General features: G+C 33.7%; 1 protein-coding gene and 1 long non-coding RNA gene across 3 annotated transcripts in view; one reads left to right on the top strand and one right to left on the bottom strand.

The window, feature by feature from the left end:
• LOC117211039 (HIRA-interacting protein 3) overlaps window positions 1-20,774 on the top strand; it is an 88,157-nt gene that overhangs the window by 17,037 nt on the left and 50,346 nt on the right. The gene's annotated exons all lie outside the window — the stretch shown is intronic.
• On the bottom strand, window positions 12,718-17,493 carry LOC117211041. Of its 2 annotated transcripts, XR_004488192.1 has the most exons (3): window positions 15,979-17,493; window positions 13,111-13,340; window positions 12,718-12,952 (listed from the first exon to the last, which is right to left on the bottom strand). It is a non-coding gene; the product is annotated as an uncharacterized LOC117211041 (long non-coding RNA). The 2 variants fall into 2 exon arrangements; XR_004488191.1 differs by having other exon boundaries at window positions 12,718-13,340.

The following is a 20,774-nucleotide window of genomic DNA, read 5'->3' on the forward strand; positions in this document are numbered from 1 at the left end:
TTATTTGTAAAACGAGATAAAGTCGTTCCATTTTCACAGCAGGCAGTCAGAGGACATCGGCGCAGCCCTTGCACCGTTTCTTAATCATACGTGCGAAAACTGTAATTGATGGAAAAAATCGCAAACTTTGTAAACGTATTTCTATCCCTTATGGGTGTTTAATTGATATAAAAAAATTAACATATAATACAAGTAATAAACTGTGAAACGACGCCTGTTTCATCTCTTAATGTTTAATAGTTCAGCGTTCGCGACTTTTTGAAAAAAAATCTATCTTTGAGCCAATCAGTTTTATTGTTGCTGAAAACATGTTTTATTTTTAAATTACGTGGAATGATTAAAAAAATCGGTAAAAACAGGTTCCACAACGGTAGGACGTAAAGTGGGAAAATAATAGCATTTTACAACTAAGCGAAAGTAACCATCAACATGTTTTAGCATCACAAGCGTTTGAATGAAAAGATATTTTCACACTTGCATATCAAAATCCAGATCTTCCAGATAGCGTACGAGCTCAAGGGATAAAGTAAGATAAGCTCATACACTTTTATTGTAAATTTTAAATTTCCCGTTTTGTAAGTTGACAAATTGATTGTGCGAAAACTAATAGACGGATCGATTCGAAATTTGGTACCTATTTTAAAATGACTAGAACTTGCTTATTTCAGAGCCTCAATATTGAATGATAATTTTAACGTACGGTATAAACTACTTAAGAAAAGTGTATTTTGTTCTACTTCTTACTAATTCATAATCTCTCAATTTTATTCACTTTACAGATAATTTCATTAGCTGAAACTTTCCATTGAAACCTTTTCACGTACAATAAATAGTTTTTAAGTTTTATAAAGCGAGATATAAGAGAAGGTAGTGCTTTTTTTCGTTTAATCGATATTTTGCTTATAAAGCACCGGCGGAAAATTGTTTCACAACCGCTTATTTTGTTCTAAATATCGTCCCGAATCATACCACGCAAAACCATTTATACTATCAATTTCTTTCTGAAATCATCTATTTTAGGCTTAATTCGGCTGAACTACATGGGAAGATCGTTACAACAGGTAAGAAGAGATAGATGCATGAATCGTGATTGCGCGCAAATAAATGTGACCAAATTTCTTTTCTTTTCTTCTGGTAAGTCGGCTAACATCGATTTCATTCTGCTGCAATTACAGCTGGCAATAACTCGAAATATAGGACGACAGCCTTGTGGAGTTTGTTCATGGGTGCCCGACTGTCTCGCGTGGTCTACGCTCCACCGACGACCACACCCGTCTTTAAGCACGTAACTGGATGAAACCTAATTTCTACGAATTCAGAATGGAATTTCATAATTTAGCAAAATCGATAGGAATTCGATGAACTTAAATTCTTTCCGCATCGCTATATCGATTCGTTGCTTTCCTTCCGAATTTTCAGTAAAACTTGGTCCTTCATCCTATATCGTTATTTGAGAGTATCGAATATAATTGATATTTCATTTCTCTCAATTTCGAATATGTTTTGGCATTTACTTAATCCTATATTGGTGTTATAGGATCATAGGGGATACAGTAATTTTAGTTGAATATTTTAATAGGGGAAAGGTTATTCGCTTGCACTTGATTGTTTGCGTTTTTCTTTAACAACATCTTATACTTTCCTAAATGCGACCTGTAATTAAAAAAGGTGTTGATATAGTTAATTCAAGATCTATAAAAATGAAATATTAAAGCGGATTATAAATGACTTAATTACAATCTCCATCTCCGTTTTCAAATGAAGCTTAATGGAAATGGAAAATACCGAAATTTTGATTTTCATATTGTACTTTTTCTATAAGTCTCTAAAAAATTCAATTTTAAATTATCTATTAATTGTTTAACTTACTTGTCCGAGTACACGATCGTTAAATATTTGAGTGGTTTTTATTGCTTGACCAAAATTAATTTGAGTTGTAGCAGAGTTTGAGTTTGAGTTTGAGCAGAGTTGTAATTGTCCCTGATACTATTTCGTTGCATTGATGTCGCGAATTCTTAAGAAACGTGGTAGTTAATTGACTGTTAGTTGTTAGTTATTGTTATTGGTATTATTTTTGATATCTAGCGAATATTCGAAAACGAGATGTAACATGTATATGAGGTTATATATCGATCATTTGAGGATTTGATGTGATCAATTTATAGATAGGCCGAACATGTCGAATTCAAGGGGGGATATGGTTAGAATTATTGATATTCTCTGAAGCGAACTCAGATTAGCCGCGAATCGTAAAATGTTGATGTGAAAGATTAAATTTATATGTATATTGCATATTACTCTAAATCGAAACTCTTAGTTTATATATCTTGCATATCCACGAATTTTAAACATGAATATATTTACTTTTCTAGAAATATTTGTGCGCAAAGTAATTAGAAAATTATTTTAAAGCCCTGATAATGTAAAAGATGTAAACAGAGTTTTTAATTGTATCGTCTTAATTACACTACATCGCCACTTTGTTAATTTATCATTAAACAAGTATTTACAGGAGTGTTATAATAATTAGAAATATTGGATTACACGTTTAGTTTTTGTATTCCATGCTGTTGAACCGAATTTCATTATTCTCACGATTGTGCGAATAAACTTTATAAGAAGGCATGAATAATGAAATTATAACACCTTTAATAATTATTCGTCGGTTATATGTGTTTATCTGAGTACATAAGCTGTTGTGCCACTTCGAATATTAACGTCTTTTTCTCGTGTCGGTCTGTCTATTGATTTGCCAGCATCAGCACTCTAGAATAACATTTCTTTTCTTGTGGACACTGGGGTGAACGTTCTTTAACCTTTGACTTTTCGCTTTAAGCTTCTCAAAGAAGTCGTTAGCCATCCGACACTTGGCACCTCGACAAGCTCGTCAACCTCGAACACTGAATACCTAGTTATATGAAGAAGTCGCGATTATCTCTCATTTCAAAGAGAAGTAGCCAGATAAGGACGGGTTCATTGGAATTCGATATTATTTAATTCGTAGATATCGTTTATGAGCTTGATACATGATAATCAGCTACGTATGTGTTTAGCGATAAAGAATCTCTGCTTTGCGCTTTGTGTATCTCCGTGTGATGTTTTATTTTGAAAATTATTATAGCAGAATAGATAGGTAAAAAGCAAATACGTAATATCTACGAACGCTTTCAATCAATATCCGTTAATATAGAAAAAAAAACGCGACTAATATTTTATTGTATGAAAAGGTTCATGAAATTCAATCCAGTACCGGTGGTATTGATATTGATCATCAAACAAATGATGTGACTGTTTGACGCGCATCACAAACTAGAGATTGCCGAGAATATCGATAAACTCGTTTAAAAGATGCATTTCGTTACGCACCACTTATTCTCGACAAATTGAATATTGTTTGCAAATGCGATTAATCGCAATATAATTAATTCATAAATAACAATTTCAACAATGAAACGGCGCGTCGCGATATATTGTTTGGCGATTATCTTTTTCCTTAGAAAAGAAGAATTTATCATCGTTCATTATTTTATCTTTGATGAAGTACGATAGATTCTACATATAATCTTCGTACAGCCACAGAATTCAAAACTGAAACTTTTAGTCTTTATGTGCTTTTAGTCATGTTTATAATTCCTGTGTTTCGATATCCGAAATACGTTGCTTTGATTATCAACTAATTTTATGACCTCGTTATATCGTGGTCTGTATATATAATATATGTATACTCCGATGATCTCTACACGCGTTTGTCATGTCTCGATAACGATGACGGAAGTAGGAACTTACGCTTCCTGGAGTGAAAACGCATCGCTTCAACGACTACGATCAAATCTCCGAATTGAACTCATCTGTAGAAAATTACGTAAATGATTTATAGGAAACGGTCGCTCTGTTTGAAAAAAGAATGCAAACTGTTTATAATTGAACCTTCGACTTTTGTTTCTGCCTACGTTTTGAGCAGCTTTATTTTTACGTTCGCCTCCATTGTCGATCTATTTATTCACGCATCGCAGCAACGTCCTAATTAGATTTACCTTTGTTTCTTGCAGTTTCTTGCTCGAACAACTGAACGATCAATTATTTCTAAAATGGAGACGTTGCTTCGTTAAATTTCAGTGAAGTTTACATGGATTCACTAGGATAAAATACACGGATTGTCGACTAATATCGATATGGATATGAGAGCTAAACTAAAAATCACGAAATTTAAACACAAAAATTTTAGTATTAATTCATATGTAGTATGCAGTGTGCAAAGTACATACTGTAAAGTCAATATGTAATATACCATAGATAACGAATATCCGATTAGCATCGAACATATTGAGCATTGAAATTGTTGTATCACGGTGCCGTGACGTTTTCTGTTCTCTGAATATCTATGGTCGTTTTTTATAGGTCAATTCTTAATTTCTCATTTTCAGTCATACGATTTATATCTAGTGACCTCTTTCCTCGAATACACCTTGTCATCAATCTCTTATGCAGACGCTTACGTATGTTCGTGAATTACTAAACAGATTTCCATGGAACTAATACTGTGGACCCTTAACAACCATTAACAAACAACAATTGTTTTTCCAGTCAATTTATATTACGAATTGATATTTCGATATATGTATATTTCTTTCTTCATTTACGTTTCATGATCTTGTACCTTCTCAATTTGTATTATATTGTAAGATTATCTTAGAAGTCCCTTTTCTCATCTATCTCTCGTGTTGTTGAAATAGATAAACATATATATGTCTATGTATATATATAGTCGTGAATAATTAGTGAGACAAGATCGCTAGTTTTAAAGTATAGTTAGTAGAACATAATGGTCGGTTTATGCTATTTTCTTGCTATAAAAATTCACATTGATTAGTTTAAAATATTTCGAGACTATAAGTCTTCGACTTCTTCATAACCATCAAGTTTTTTCATTACTCCAAGAAAATTTGTTCTCGCGATAAGAACGAATAATAGTGTATAATGAAGTCGCGAGAATGTGATGGATGACTAATTAGTTGTCAGCTCGGGTCATGCAATTCTTTCTTCATGGAATTTCTTTCCTTGAATCAGATGTAGACGAGCTTTATAGTACTTAGAGATGAAAGACCATTTTTCTTTTGTTAATAAGTGCGCGCTCCTTCTCTTTAACGACAATACTTCATTCGTCTAAATGGTAACAATCTTTTTCAGTTTCAATGAGTTCGGTTTTTTTTAACATACATAATGTACCGAGCTTCTTCCTCCCGTGACGCAACTTAACATTTTCTTTAAACGCAAGTTTCCCCAGTAATGGGAAATATTCTTTTTGCTGATATTCTTGCGCAACCCTCATTTATTATCCGGTGTAATTAATCTGTCTAGAACTGGATTGGTTTCGAGGAGATGGACTGGAGATGGATCGAATTCTTATTCGATCGACTTAATTCTTCTGCGACAATTTCTGCGACCAGGAAAATAGCATAAATCATTTTATGAGATTAATCTAATCGGGGGGCTGAAGATCTAGAATTCGAGATAATTATAGACAAAAGCCAGACAATCGTAACAAAGTTTTACAAAAATATTGATAAATTTTTTTAAACTAATAGTTTCGTACAAAGGCTTTATCGTAATAGACCGTGGTGGTTAGGGTAGGTTAGGAATTGAAACGGCATCTTGTGTCGTAAGATTTGTAATATAAATATTAAGGCATACAGATTATTTTTAAACGAACTGTATAATTTTTTCACGATTTTGTGGTAAAGTTAATCGTTCGTGCATGCGTAACGAATATGGAGAGAAACGTTGCACGTTCTTTTAACTCTACCAAGGCATTAAATTTCCTTAGCATTCAAATGAAAATACCGAGGCCCGTATGAAAATCAGCATTTTTTCCTTGCTTACATATTCATAAACGGACCCATTCGAGACAGTTTGTTTTAATATTTGTTCATTACCTTCCTTTTGAAGCATGCATCAACGCTTCCTAATTACATTTATTCCTAGGTTAGGCTCGAAGCAACCGCACGATAGGTCTTCAAAACGAATGCGTCTGCTGCGATTATTTTACATTCAAAAAGTATTTATTATTATTTCTTCTTTATTGGAAGCATTTCTTTTAAAAGCGAAATAATGAAATAAAATGATGAAATGATATTTGATTTAGATATTACAAATGGTTTTTAAATGAGAAATTTTATGACTGACTGACTAGTTCCATCTTCCAGTAGTGGTAAGTTGACGTAATTGCGAAGTGATATTTCCGGGTATGATTAAATCCAGTTAGAATTGATATATACATACATAGAAATGATATTGTAAATTAAAAGATGACGCATGATTAATCATCTATCAGTTTTATATAACGACCAAATCTGTTGCAGTTAGAAAAATAAACGTTTGACATGTTCTTTATTAGGTTATTTCGTTGTTTATATTTATAAAAAGAGGGGTATGAAGAGAAATGGCGAATATTACATTATTTATATTTTGCTGTTTAATTGAAACATCAAATAAACATTTCATTATTTTTAGCTATATTTACTACTAAGACCATACCATGGATTTGTATAATATCACGGTAATGAACTTGTGCGAAATTTTTTAAGTTGTGACAAAATTATAGGAATGGCTACTGATAAGTAGTAGAACCCATGCGTGGCCGGACTTTACAAATTTCTGTCTAACTTTCGTGAACAGTTTGAAACTGTTTCATTGTGATTGGTGGGTATCAGTGAAGTAAAATATCTCTCTCTTTCTCTCCCTCTTCCTCTCCCTCTCTACCTCCAACTTTCACACACACATACACACACTCATGCACGCACATACCAAGAGAAAATAACAAAAGTCGGATAAGTGAGGCAATTAAGAAAATTTCATTTCGCGAGAGGAATGCGAAGGTTAAGTCTCGCTAAACGTCACGGAATTAAAAAAAGGTGCATATTACTGAGACGTTTATTAAATTTTTGAAACAATTTTTTCGTGTTGTTTATTAAGAATTTTAACAAGGAAAATACTTCATTGTTGAAGAGTTACACGTAATACTCCTACGACAATTGCCATTCTTGATTTTTTCTATCTTGAGTAAGAGGAGCATAGATCTTTGTTATTATATTTGCTATAATATTTACCATTGTTACGATTAGTAAATTAATAAAAATATTTAAATAGCATATGTAAATTAAATATATACAAAAATCAAAGATACGTGGTTAAACGAACGCTGTATCATTCGAAGTATTCAGTTCACGCAATACACACACCACAAAAGTATTCAAGGCTAAAGGATGAGCAAATCGATCTTCTGCTTCTTTTGCGCCCGCTAAAAAGCAAAAATACCGATCTTGATATCACTAACAGATAACCAATGTACGAACACCGTGTCGATTAAAAAATAGTGAAAAGGATAGAATATGAAACACAAAAAGAATTGACACTTTTTCAACTGCGTATCGGATAACTACAAATGTGAATATCACAAAACGGGTCAATCACAAATCTACTTACTCAATACGTAAAAATAACCTCACAAGTAGAATAGGTACGTGATATTGTCACTGGTTTAATATAAAAGCGCAAACGGTATGTTTCTGAGACATGGTTTTGTGAAGTACGAGAACCGACGAGTGCTGCTTGTTGGTAAGGTCGTGCAAGCTCTGTGCCACGTGCCATTATCAAAAGCTCACCCCTCTTCTCTGTTTTATCGGCTGCAGCTACAAGTTCGCCACACATGCGATAATTTTATAGAGCGTTCGTGAGTTTTGGACAGGTGGCGACAAAAATCTGTCGACTTGTATAGAGCTTTTGGAAAACAGCTAGTGCTGGAAAAATCGCAGCTTAAAATAATTATACACTTTATCGACGAGATTCTTGTTGGTCCTCGAACACGTATCCGCTGCTATTCCATCTTTAATTGGACTCTCTGGGCTCGTTTGTCTGTTCTTCTTGACGGAAATCCAGCCGACTCGTAGAATTTAATTTCAACAAATTTATTCAGTTACGTGACTCAATTTTTAAAGTTGCCTTTAATAGCTCCTTTTTTTATTCTTTCTAAGAGGGAACCTGATAAGACCAACTTTTGTATCAAGTGGATAGACCTATTGACCTATATTTCGAATAATTTTTGGTCCTTATGGATACCGATCCTCTCGTTTATATTTATTTATATTTAATTCTATCATTTTGATAAACCAGTTAGCATGTTTTCTTGGTACTCGTTATTATTCGCATTACTCGTATTACTCGTCGATACAAATTTCACGAGTTCGAATTCATCAAGATTCTAAGAAAACTTGTTGAAAAAATGTAATAAATTTATTAAGAGACTCACAGGAATATTCATGTAAATTTATTATATATAGAGTAGAGAATAAGTAAGATAAATTTAATAACAAATGAATTAATAGAAATGTAAATATTTCAATATATTTAACATTTTTTTTTCAACCATTTTTCTTTTCAAACCCTGCTCTCAACAATTATTCAATATCTTCCAAAGGCTTCTACGAGTATAAATCGTTGCAAATTCAGCATTTCATTAAAACAGCTCGCATGGACGTATAATGATTAATCGATTTCTCTTGCAAGTCGACTACCTGAAATTCCATGTAGTGGGCATATAGGAACTAAACGCGACCACATCGTCGCCAGCAACATTTCGGCTAATAGCTTTCGGCTGTATAAGTTGTAAGCTACGTGATATTTCTAGTTAGAAGGTTATATGGATTCTGAATTTGATCGATGATTAATTTAACCAAGTCATGTTATCATTTGCTATTGTTTATGATCTAGTCCTAAAAAATCTAGTTTTAAAGCCCATTGGTTTCGTTAAATGTTAATCCCAGGAAAAGTAAGTTCTCTTATTCATTTAAGAGTTATGTTTATTTTATAACGTAGAACTTGTGTAAAATATAGCATTGTCTGTCATTTGTAGAATACGAAATTCTTTTATATATTTGCAATAGTATTAAAATAAGATTTTTTCAGATTAATGATTTAGTTACTCGTATCATTTATCACAGTTATTTTATGAGAGATAACTATTAAAATATGGTTTTTTTTGTTACATGAAGAATTATTTTAGTATTCGGTTAATCACTGTAGAAAGTTTATTTCTGCAATTTCCTTGTGCACTTCCATGAACTGCGAATGTTGCAGGATAGGTGTGATTAGGTACTGCCTCCATAAAAAGTAGATCATATAGAACTTGTAAGATCTGGTTTCAAGCAATTTAATATTATTTTGACTTATAATGCAGTGTTTGTCACATACTGTTGTAAAATAATTACATTTTCAATTATTCGAATAGTATCAATGAGGTTCGATTTTCTTTGTCAAGAATAATTATCTTTAAAAAATATTTTCTATTCGTGTTATTTGGACACCTTTCCATATCATACAAACACAATATTTTTCCATCCCTTAAACTGTAAAAAAGAACATTTTTGAAATGATATTTCAAACTACCTCGTAATCTTGCAAACGTAAAGTAAATAAGAAATGTGAACAGGAATAAAAATAGTTCTACACAGAGTAATATAAAAATCCCTTTAAAACTAACTGGTCTGAAATACAGTTAAGATACACGGTTTTATTTATTTTATTACTTATTATATTTTATTTATTTATTACACATGGAATACAAGTTGATAGGATCCGTTAAAAACGATAGACTAACGATAAAGTAATGTATCTCAGAGAACACGTGATATTTAAACAAAAGTGATCTTACCATGTGTTTAATCATTTTTTTTTGGTGTAAATATGCGGGGCTGCATCCACGCAGACACGTTCCTGTAGTCGGCTCACAGAGACTGCGTGGCGTTCCGCGCAGGGCCGTCAAGTCCCGCTGTTATAAAAGGAATCGCTGGCACCTCGAATACGCCAGTTGTACGTTGAATCAGGTAACTCACGTTCGCGAAGGTGAGGGTGGTCGCGTTTTCCCGTCAGGTGAGTCCTGCACACTGTACAACGAGTTTAAATCTTTACAGGAGGGCGGCCAGCGAACGCCTTTTTCTCACGAATCCCGTACACTACGCATAGTCCAAAGGAGAAAATAGTTACGACATCGTGACACGCGAGGCGGGCTTACTTTCTACGTAGTGAACCGTTCTTTCGAAAATTATGTGAAAATGAAAGGGGAAATACTTGTTTCTAAAACAGATTTCAGATATTATTGGTATGGTTCGTAGAAAGGAAATTTGTTTATTAGAAAGGATTTTAAACATTTTTGGGCAGTTCTTCGCTCTTTTATTTAAGAGTTTTATTTGAAGCGTTTTTTTCTTTCACACAAAATTTGATATCATTAGAATATTTTTTAATTTTAATAGAATGGGATCGATTAATTTATTTCATGACAAATGATATTGGGAATAATGGAATAGCTCTTTTGCTATGAAAATAAAGTGTAGTAGCGAGAAGAAATCTTCTAAAAAGGTTGCAGAAATTATAAGCCATTTTTTTTTAGCTTTAGCTCTGAGCGAAGAACACAATTTCATTCGCTTGAAAAGTTTTATGAAGTTACTAGTGGGAGTATTCTTCTCTATAAAATTTGGCGAAATCAGGAGAAAAATTTAAAGGATATTCGTACTATCATTGAGCAAGGTATTATATTTATTTAAAGAACGAAAATACGAATTTTACAGACTCCTATCTCGAAATCATAATACCTTTTAAAAAAGAATCGTTTTTAACATAAATATTTGAGTAATAAATTTCCTATAACCTCGTAATACTTTTTACGTTGCTTTTCTAACTTACTTTTATTCGACATATATTTTTTCGAGACGTAGAAACAACCGTTTCTGTCGTATCTTTTAATTCAGATTATTGTCCAGAATTTTTAATTCGGATTTTTATTACATTCTTTAAATTAAAAATTACGCAACTTTATATTCATTTATCACTCTAAAATAAAAATTTAATCGTAAGAAATTTCCCGAACAACATGCTATACTGTATATTTGATGAAAAATGTCACCAAAAATCGATCATAGTAACCATCTATAAATAGAAGCATAAAATATGAATAAAGCATTCTTTCCACTAAAAAGCTTTTAAAACATCCTTTGTAAGAAAATATCTCCAAACACGTTTCTCGAATCCGCATTTCCTCCAAATCGACACTTGAAAACGAAACTCTCTTCTTTCTTCGCTTCGAACGAAGATCTTCATTCCTTTTTTCCATTGAGCCCTATGGACTATTGAGAAACGCGCGTTTACAGTTGCGGAGAAAAGAATCGATAATGATCGCGTCTAATTCAATAAGCAAATGGTCGATTGCTGCGATCACAGCCGAGAATTAATGCAATCAGAAGCAATTTTGCGCGCAATTCCGTTCCCGCTCTCGCGATTTTGTCTTCGGTGGAAGGGCGGAATTGAGGACAAACGAGACAAGGGAACAAACCGAGTTCAAGGGGAAGGGGCGAAACTCGGATTCCCGGGGAAAAACAGACACAAATGCCGGTGTAAGTTGTTGGTCCTTCCGTATAGGGGTTGATAAACAAAGTAGAATAGTGGAAGAGTTCGACTTTGTGGAGTAAACGCGGCTATCCTTGTACACCTTTTAACAAAAATTCCGATAAAATCTCTATTTAGGTTCTCGTCGTAAAGTGATCCGAGTGTTTTGTGGTGGTCGATGATGGAACATTCGTTGAACCGCATGTCAAATACTCGTTTCTGTTCATCGCGATAAATTTTATTTTATTTCTACCTTGTATTCGACGAGATCGGATATATTTTATTTTTTCGTATAATTTATATTTTACTATCAAACATACGATAAAATAGGTAAAAGTGTTATTTAGAAAAAAGCAAGGATATAAAACTGTGTATACCGATAAGACGACATTGCGAGTGAAAAGTAAATATACAGTCTAATCGAATAACATGTAAAAGCGGGTATGACGTGATTCCTTGTGTAGAAATAAGGAAAAGATATAGAACCAAATTTTTTCATTTTTGACATAGTTTCTGAAAAAATCAAGTTTAAAAATTTATCAAATATACTTGAATGTAATTAATTCTGGACTGGACAGAACTAAATAATCGACAAGAGGTGATTCTACGTGTGAAAGCAAGTCGAAGATGTAGAATAAAATATTTTCACAAAAAATATTTTGTTTCCGAGAAAAATAGATTTGAAAATTTATCATACGCGTGTGCTAAGCCAATTCTTAATTAAACGTGTTGAAACTCTATTTTCTTGGAGTCTTAAACAGAAAAATGTTATTTTACATTTTCCACTTATTTTCACACGTACAATTAACTTCTTGCCTATTATTTAATCTGCTCAGTTCGCCATTAGCCACGTGCAAGTATAGTTGATAAATTTTCAAACTGGGTATTCTCGAAAACTAACCCAAGAATGAAAAAACTTTATTCTATATCTTTTCCTTATTTTTTTCACAAGGAATTACGTCGTGCTGACTTTTACGCGTTATTTGGTTAGGCCTTGTATAAGATTTTTTTTAACTCTATATAAGCGGTTATTTTAAAAAGGTGCAAGTCGCTTTCAAGCAATATGTAGTTTGCTGCGCTAACACGGATAAAAGTCATACTTCCGGACTAAAAATATGAGATCTTGGCTGACCTTGTTTTCGCTTTTTAGAGTGGAGTGGTGTCATAGGATCTGACGATCGACCTGTACCTAATGAAATTTACTACCTCGTATTTCCTTAATGACAACTTACTATCACGCTATTGTCCGTAAATAATGAATTCCTCATGAGAAAGAACACAACATTTCAATTTTTAATACAGTTGTAATTATTTCAAGGTATGTAATTACGAAGAATTCATAAAATAGTTCTACTACAAACACACTTTACAAAAATTTTAACGATGTATCACCGATACCTTTCTATCTTTTTGCAAACAATCTCCTTAAAAACGTCACGAGATTCGATGCAGCAAAGATCTTCCCCTGTAATATAACTTCCGCCGAGACAAAAAGGTCCAGTTACCATTATATCTCTTTCTGAAAGCACATTTCCGCTTATCAAACGTTTTTCTCGTTGCATCTAATTCTTTTCAACCATCTATCAGTCTTACAATTTTCGTTTTTAGTCCTTATACGACATTCTGATACGTAACGAACAAATGTTTTCAGTAAATATTTATCGAGAGCAAACTCACGTTCACCGCATCTACGCCGGCTCGGTGCAGAAGAAATGTCCTAAACCCCTACGTGTAACATAAAGAGAAACGATACCACGGAAGGTGAAATGTAGAGCAATCTTCGTGGCTCGTGTTGTGGAGGAAAACGATACTTCTAGTCACATCTGGAAATGCGTTGTACAGCTTCGCGTTTCGAACAGATTCTGTCTTTCGATTCTCTCACTCCACCTCATTATAGAGCTCCATCTCTACAATTCGAATTAAGAGCTTTTTTACTCAGTGGAATCGAAATGAGATTGTTGTATTAGTTCGTTAGATATTCGAATTGTACCATGTGGATGAATATAATCTACGTATGTATATTGCACGCGAACTTTTTCAATTAAAAATGATCACCATTGTAAATTATGGTAGTACAAAGCGAGATATTGGGAAAATATGGAACCATGCATCGTCGATTTGACGAGTAGGCTTATGTGACACTTGTTACTTATTAGTTGATAAGTGGCAGGTCTCTAAAACGGGAATGGCATAGTTGGTCGAATGACGAAGGATTTAATTTAAAATATATCTAACTGTTGCTGGGTGATATTATTTAAGCTCAGACATTATGATTGGTTATCAATCTTGAATTATGTCAGGATACAGATTTTCTCGTTGTCGGATTAGCCTCATAGAGCTGATTTTCCGATGGAATTTCGAGGAATGAAGGCTAATTTAATGACAGATGGAAATTTTTGATTAGTGGAAGAGGTGATGTGCAAATTAAGAGTATAGAGAAACAATGGTACACACCAATACTGATACTTGAAAAACGACAATTTCCAATTGACCTATATTGTTCGTCGTGGTGTCAAGCAGTACGTACGTCAGAATTTTATTTCGCGTCGTCGTCAACTTTAAGGAAACATCGCGTGAGTTATAACCGTGGCTCGCGGTGACACGAGCACGCTTATAGCGAATAACACCGACCAAAATATTTGTGTTTGACATGAAATTGTTACCGGTAATGTTTCCTTCGAAACTTGCCGCTTGATGCATACATCGTTTTGCAAATCAATGTATTTAACAACCAGAACCGTTCGAAAAAAAGTAACACTCGATGAATAGAAACGTAATCATCTCTACAAGCAAGGAATAATTATCTCCACCGCGTGTGTTAGACCGCATAGATTTTATCGTCGCGAGGAATCCAGCCGACCGAATCTCGTTTCGACGAGATGACGCGAAATTTTCCAGGATTTCTGTGCGTTTACGTGTTCGCCAGGCCATGAAACGTACCAGTCCGTGTGTAATGCCGAGAACGAGTATGGTGTACGACATTTTATGTACTTAGTGAAACAGGAGCACGATTATAGGGGTGACTTGAGCGCGAAAAAATAATTAGGAAAGTTCGTAAAAGTATACTTGTGTGACTTTGGCTTCGACCTGCGGCTGTTTTCCGTATTTCGATGTCTTTCGGTCAAAAACGAGATAGCATGATAGATTACGTTTGCTTGTTAATCGTCGACCGAACGATTGACTTTAGATGTGGATTTAGGTACGAAAATTGGGGTTAATCGATTGGAGCAGATGGATCTTGAATTTTGCTAAATCAGCTAGCTCGATTGATCTTCTTAGTCTTTGTTAATGTGGAGAGGGGATTGTTTTCGCATTTTTAGCGTGCATTTATATTTAGTTTTCATATTATTGTAGCATAGAAATTTCTTTCGTGTTCAAAAATGACTACATTTATTATTAGATAGTTGAACTTATAGATGTATTTTGGAGGTTCAGTTGAAAAAGAAAATTGAACGATAGTTTTAATGTAAATAGTTAATCAGATAGTTTGAAAAATAAGATAGTTTGACAGATTGTAGTTTGATATTGTACTTTACTATTAATATAATAAAATTTATTCACACAGCGTATTTATTTTGTATTCATGTTCGAAGACATTAAACTTTCACTGCTGAAACCGTAATACGTAATATATTTTGTGAAATATGTGCCCACGGTATTTATTTAGCCCTGATCGTCTTGTCTTGGAATATACAGGGTGGTTGGTAACTGATGGTAACAAGCGGAAAGGGGGTGATTCTACGCGAAAAAAGAAGTCGAAAATATAGAATAAAAATTTTTTTTTTAATTTTTCGATCGAGACAACGATCTACAGTGAGATCCGTTATAACGAGACGTAATAAAATGCGCGCGTACCAAGCGAAAATTCAAAGTTGATTTTCTCGAGAACAAAGCCTCAAACGAAAAATTTTTATTCTATATCTTCGACTTCTTTTTTCACGCAGAATCACCCCCTTTCCGCTTGTACCTCCAGTTACCAACCACCCTGTATATTCAGCAGTAAAACAGTTAAAAAAAGAGCGACAATTATCACATACAAATACGACCATCTCAAAGGTAACACAATGTTTCGTTTCTTCCTGGACAATGAAGGCAACGTCTAAGATAATAGGCATAATATATAGAATAGAATTGCGTGCTTCATGCGAAATAACAACAAGCAAATATACCTAGAACTATGTTGTTTTATAAAATAGGTGATTATACTAACAATAAGTTGCATTATTTCAATGGCAAATGATTTTCAAAATCAGAAAAATTGTGTGCCGGATATTTACTAGGCGAATTGTTGTCGACGGTCAATATTTTTGATAAGATGAGTGTTTTCTTTTGTAGTTCAATGGATTATATATACATTTAAAATGGATCTTGTTAGATATTGCAAATTTGAAAATACTTTTTGTCGGTTTGGTGTGGTGCATCTTCTAATTGGATTTCGTGTTGAATGCATTTACATTAAATTGGATTTCGCGGAATCGCAACGATGAACACTGAGATAATCTCTGATCTAATTGAACTCGCTAGGTGATTAGTTTATTAACTTACTATAGTAGGTCCAACGAGATCACTTATTTTTCTCCTTTCATTTTGTTCGCCTTTAGTCTTTGCTGTTACTCTCGCTTCTCTCTTTCAATGGAATTCGTCTAGGATGGTTACAAGATAAATTTATATATATTTTACGATTGTTGGTAGTATTATTCTTTCGATTTGGCTTTTCCTTTCCTTGCTTTTTTCAATTAAAAATTCTACCGCATAATAATTCCTCTGCAATGTCCGTGTCACATTTTATCGCGTTTTTCTATCGGATCGCGAAGCTGATAGCGATAATTCCAAGTCCGCGTAAGACGTTTGATACGTCGTGTTTCATTAAGAGCGGACAGGTTGGATCGATTTTCGATCCTCGACTGCGTACACATACAGCTAGGCGTGTTTTCCATACCCCCAATACTAGTCCCGGTAAAAGATAGGAGAGACCTGACCTGATCGATACACGTGGCTTTGTATAACCGTCCCGGAAATGACGAAGATGTTCCCCGGCATAGCACACCACTTTTGTCCTTGCAGAAAATTACTCTGGGGAATATCGACGACACTCGGTTGGAATGTTATGCTTCGAGCGTTCGTTAACTTTGTGTCATGGTAACCTAGTAAATCTTATCAGTTTCAGGTTACGAAAATGATGAAAATGACGAAGATCGATCTTTAAATTTTGTTTTATCCATGTGTCGGACACATGCTTCGAAACCTACGAACTCGTCGGAACAAATCCACAATTTCCGCCTATCCATTCATAGACTGACAGAAAACTGTTGACACGTTACGAAATGGTTGCGCAATGCGTGCCGTATGAAGCAGCGAAAATTTCTAAAAGAATATATAGAACGCAGTTGCGCGATTCGTGTCTGGCGACGTTAGATGCGCAGTTGTTCGTCGTGTGCAAAGCTCGTATATCAATAGTGATTACGATCCGAGCCAGCGGAAATATCGTTGATTTGTTTTATTTATTCTCGCTACCGTTTTATCAGATGGACGTACAGACTGCTTAACTCAATCTCAAAGCGATCGAGCACAGAAATTTGCGAGTTGGGCAGAATGCTTGGAAAGTTTAACACTACTACATATGTAGAGACTCTCTTTTATTCGAATATCTCTTCATTTTCTAAACTGTTAATTAGTTTCACCTCGTTAATTGATTCCTCAGACATATTACAAAATACTTCCTCGATTGAATTTTGAACGCGATATATTTCGTTCTAATATCTTTGGTACGTTTCAAATTCTTGGATGTTTCTTTATTGAAAAATTTGTCACAATATATTAAACATTCTGAGTAATATTACTTCTAGGTTGTATCTGTTACGATTATATATGTTAATTATAAGTTAGTCTCATCTGGAAATTCCAGGTAAGAAAACACGAACGGTTACACAGTTCACCGAATTATGTTCAAAGGGTGTATTTATACCGATAAAGACAGCGTCCTAGATTTATGAACGTGTGCTACGTTATTGAGAATATGTCGCTATTATTGATCATTCCTCATTAAAGTAGCTTTGTTGAGACTTTTTGCATTTTTAATGAATTCTTTCCAACTTCTTATTTTATAGCATTTTTCTATATTTAGACAGCGAGAAATACAATCGAATCAAAATATTTCTCATGATATACCCGATAGAATTGCTATCTATATTTATTATATATTTATAATATATACATATATTTACTCTTTTACCGAATTTAAAGTGTGCACATACGCCTTAAAGGAGCGCAATTACATTTTCATTCGGATCCTTTTAAAGAAAATTTTTACGATTTTAATAAAGCAAGATGCACATCATAAAATACCCAATAACCAATATATCCTTTATCATCTTTCGTGTACCATATGTCGAACTGTCGGACTTTTACGAACCCACTGATACGTTCATATGATAACGTAGATCCTGATACCACCACGGAAACGATAAAATTATATTTCATAGTTGTAAATTTTTCATTTATTGAAACACACGCGACAATCTTTCATTATAGATTTTTATATTCGGACACCTCTTTTAAAAGTGATAAAAATATGCCAATGAAGAGAATCAATTTTAATGAAACTGTTTTATAAGTCGTTTTATATATTTATGAGAAATTTGAAAATCCAAAAAAATCTCTGTAGATTTCGTTATTTTACGTCTGTTTATAAAAATACGAATTTGCATAAATATAATTTAGTATAGTAATAATATAGTAAATATCCATGTCTAATGGCGTTCCAAATATTTTATTTTACTATCTTCATATGGCATAATGTGATGCGTTTGTCAGCCCGGTTGATATATTGCCATCACCGAATACAAAATTTACCATAAATTTATAATTCATAGGATTTCATGCGTAATATAGTTGAATTTCTTAAAATATCAGCACTAACACTTAGGATCGGTTAATGAGATATAAACCTTTCTTCGTGAATGATTACGTGACGCAATTAAGAACGAAACATGAAATAGCCGCGCAGTTTCTGTTAATGCGATCCGCTTCTATTAAACGTTTCTATTAAAAGTTTTCATTTCTTTTCTATTAAAAAAACTTTTGCTTCTTTTTATCAAATTATTATAATGGTAATTAGTTTAACATTATTGAACGTGGTTGCGATATAGCTTATAGTTAGTTTAAAGTTATTGTAACTGGACTGCGGATCTTTTTGTAATTTAAAGTATGATATAAGAACCTGTGTAGAAATACAGGATATTTTACGCAGACATATCTTTAAAATGGTTAACGGCGAAAGAAAACGAAAAAGAAGTATTATAAAACAAAGTAAAATATTCATTTTATTGATTTTATTAAAATTACTTAATAATATTGCGTATCATGCTCGCATATGCTTCTAAAAAATATGGAAAATATGCAAAGCGAATATTTCGTTGCTTAACACCTACAAGTAAGATAAATTTATATCTAGGCCCTATTTTATTATCAATTTTTCATAAAAATATATATTTGCATAAAAATCTGCATTTGCATAAAAGTCTAGTTATGACATTACAATAATTACATATACAAAAAGTATCATTGAGCCGTTTAGTAAACGGTACTGCGGAATTGGTTCTCTTACACGAAAATTTATAGTATAACTAGGTAGATGTTTAGATTTCGCATTGTCATGAACGTTTCGTAAGTACTAAGAGTATTTCGTAAGTACTTTTAATGCCGTGATCGTTAGTACTGTTTTAAAATCATGTTAAATATTGTTTGTATATGGCTTCACACCTACATTCCTTTTACAACGAATTATTTCTTAAAAACGAATATTTGCTATTTCTTTATGGAGATGTTTCGTTTCTTAAACGAGACGTTTCGTGCAATAACGATTGAAATAAATTATACGACGTTGACAATTTTTGAGCTATGCATTGCTACTTATCTAAGGGAAGATGACCGAGAAATGTTGTCTAGTAGTATTTTAAAGAATTTTTTAAAGCTACTTATTAGTATCACTGACATGATCATAACTCGATAAAAATTTTATGTATTTGAGAATTTATTTAGTCAGTTTTCCATGTCAGCCGCGCTATGAACTTTATCGAAGTCGTTTCTGTATTGAGAATGTGGTTGCAAGTGTTTACGATTGGCAGTAAAATCTGAAAATGCAATAAAATCACTGTCGTTTTAACTTCCAAAGATTCATGCGTAACGCTACGTCACTGCATTCCGTTATGGAGGAAAGAAAAGAAATCCGACAAACACATAACTTACATAACATTCATTACTGATACAAACATATTTTTATTCCTATGGTTTTCACCATGTTACCTTTTGATTGTAAACTACTTTCGCGATCAACCTAGTACGACTCTATATAAACTCATCAATATTACCTATGCATACATGCAATATATACATATAATACATACATACGTTTGATTAGCGAAAACTTAACGAAAAAGAATGCCACATCTTTTTTGTTGCACAAAGTTTTGCTTGCGATGAGCGCGAACATAAAATTAACGATTCTCTATTTTTACCCATTTCTTCCCGTTTCCTATCTGGAATTGACTTGTCAGCTGCGGTTGCTGCTAAATAATAACTCGAATATCGTAGTTGATTTCGATTTGAAACGTATACATACATATCGATGTTGATTCGATCGCTAACGATCGACGAGGTATGACAGGAAAATGAGATCATTGGTAGTCTTATAAATACTTTTTAAAAGAGCGACGATTGATCGCTAAAGGTACCGTTAAAAGTTACGCTACATTTCTCTCGTACGTGGTACGCGTATTTTTACTTTTACACATTGCACGCTGAATTCCGGATCATCGATGTTGAAAATCTCGCCGACCAAGCGAGAATATTTCGTTAGGCAGCTTTGTTGAAACGAAAGTGGTTATGGTATGATGGCCTACGCTTATAGCACCGCGCGCAACATCCTAACAGCTACCAGCTAGCTAGATTAACGAGCGTCAGAATGAATTATAAAGACTGTCGCGATGACGTCTTTTCTTTCTTTTCCGTTCATCATAGTATCACAAAGTATTGTGCAGAGGCGAAGAAAAATGAAAAGAAAATGCTACACGCCGACTACATCGGGAAATTTCTCACCGCCTGGTATACAAGGAGGGAAACGCTTGAAAAATTAAAACGCGTTTAAATACACGAGGGTGAACTTTCGCCCTGGCAAAAGGTAGAATGTTGGTAAAAAGCTACACGCTTGTTCGCTGGTTTCCAGCATGGCTCGTGCTTAATCCTTTTTGTTTATTGTTTGACATTATTCGATTCTTGATGTTTACGGATAGAGTGTTTCGCTTCTTGGGTTAACGTAAATTGGAAAATTGTAGCTACGTCTA

The sequence above is a fragment of the Bombus bifarius genome, unplaced genomic scaffold, assembly GCF_011952205.1.
Source record: "Bombus bifarius isolate JDL3187 unplaced genomic scaffold, Bbif_JDL3187 scf7180000008214, whole genome shotgun sequence".
Lineage (NCBI taxonomy): Eukaryota > Metazoa > Arthropoda > Insecta > Hymenoptera > Apidae > Bombus > Bombus bifarius.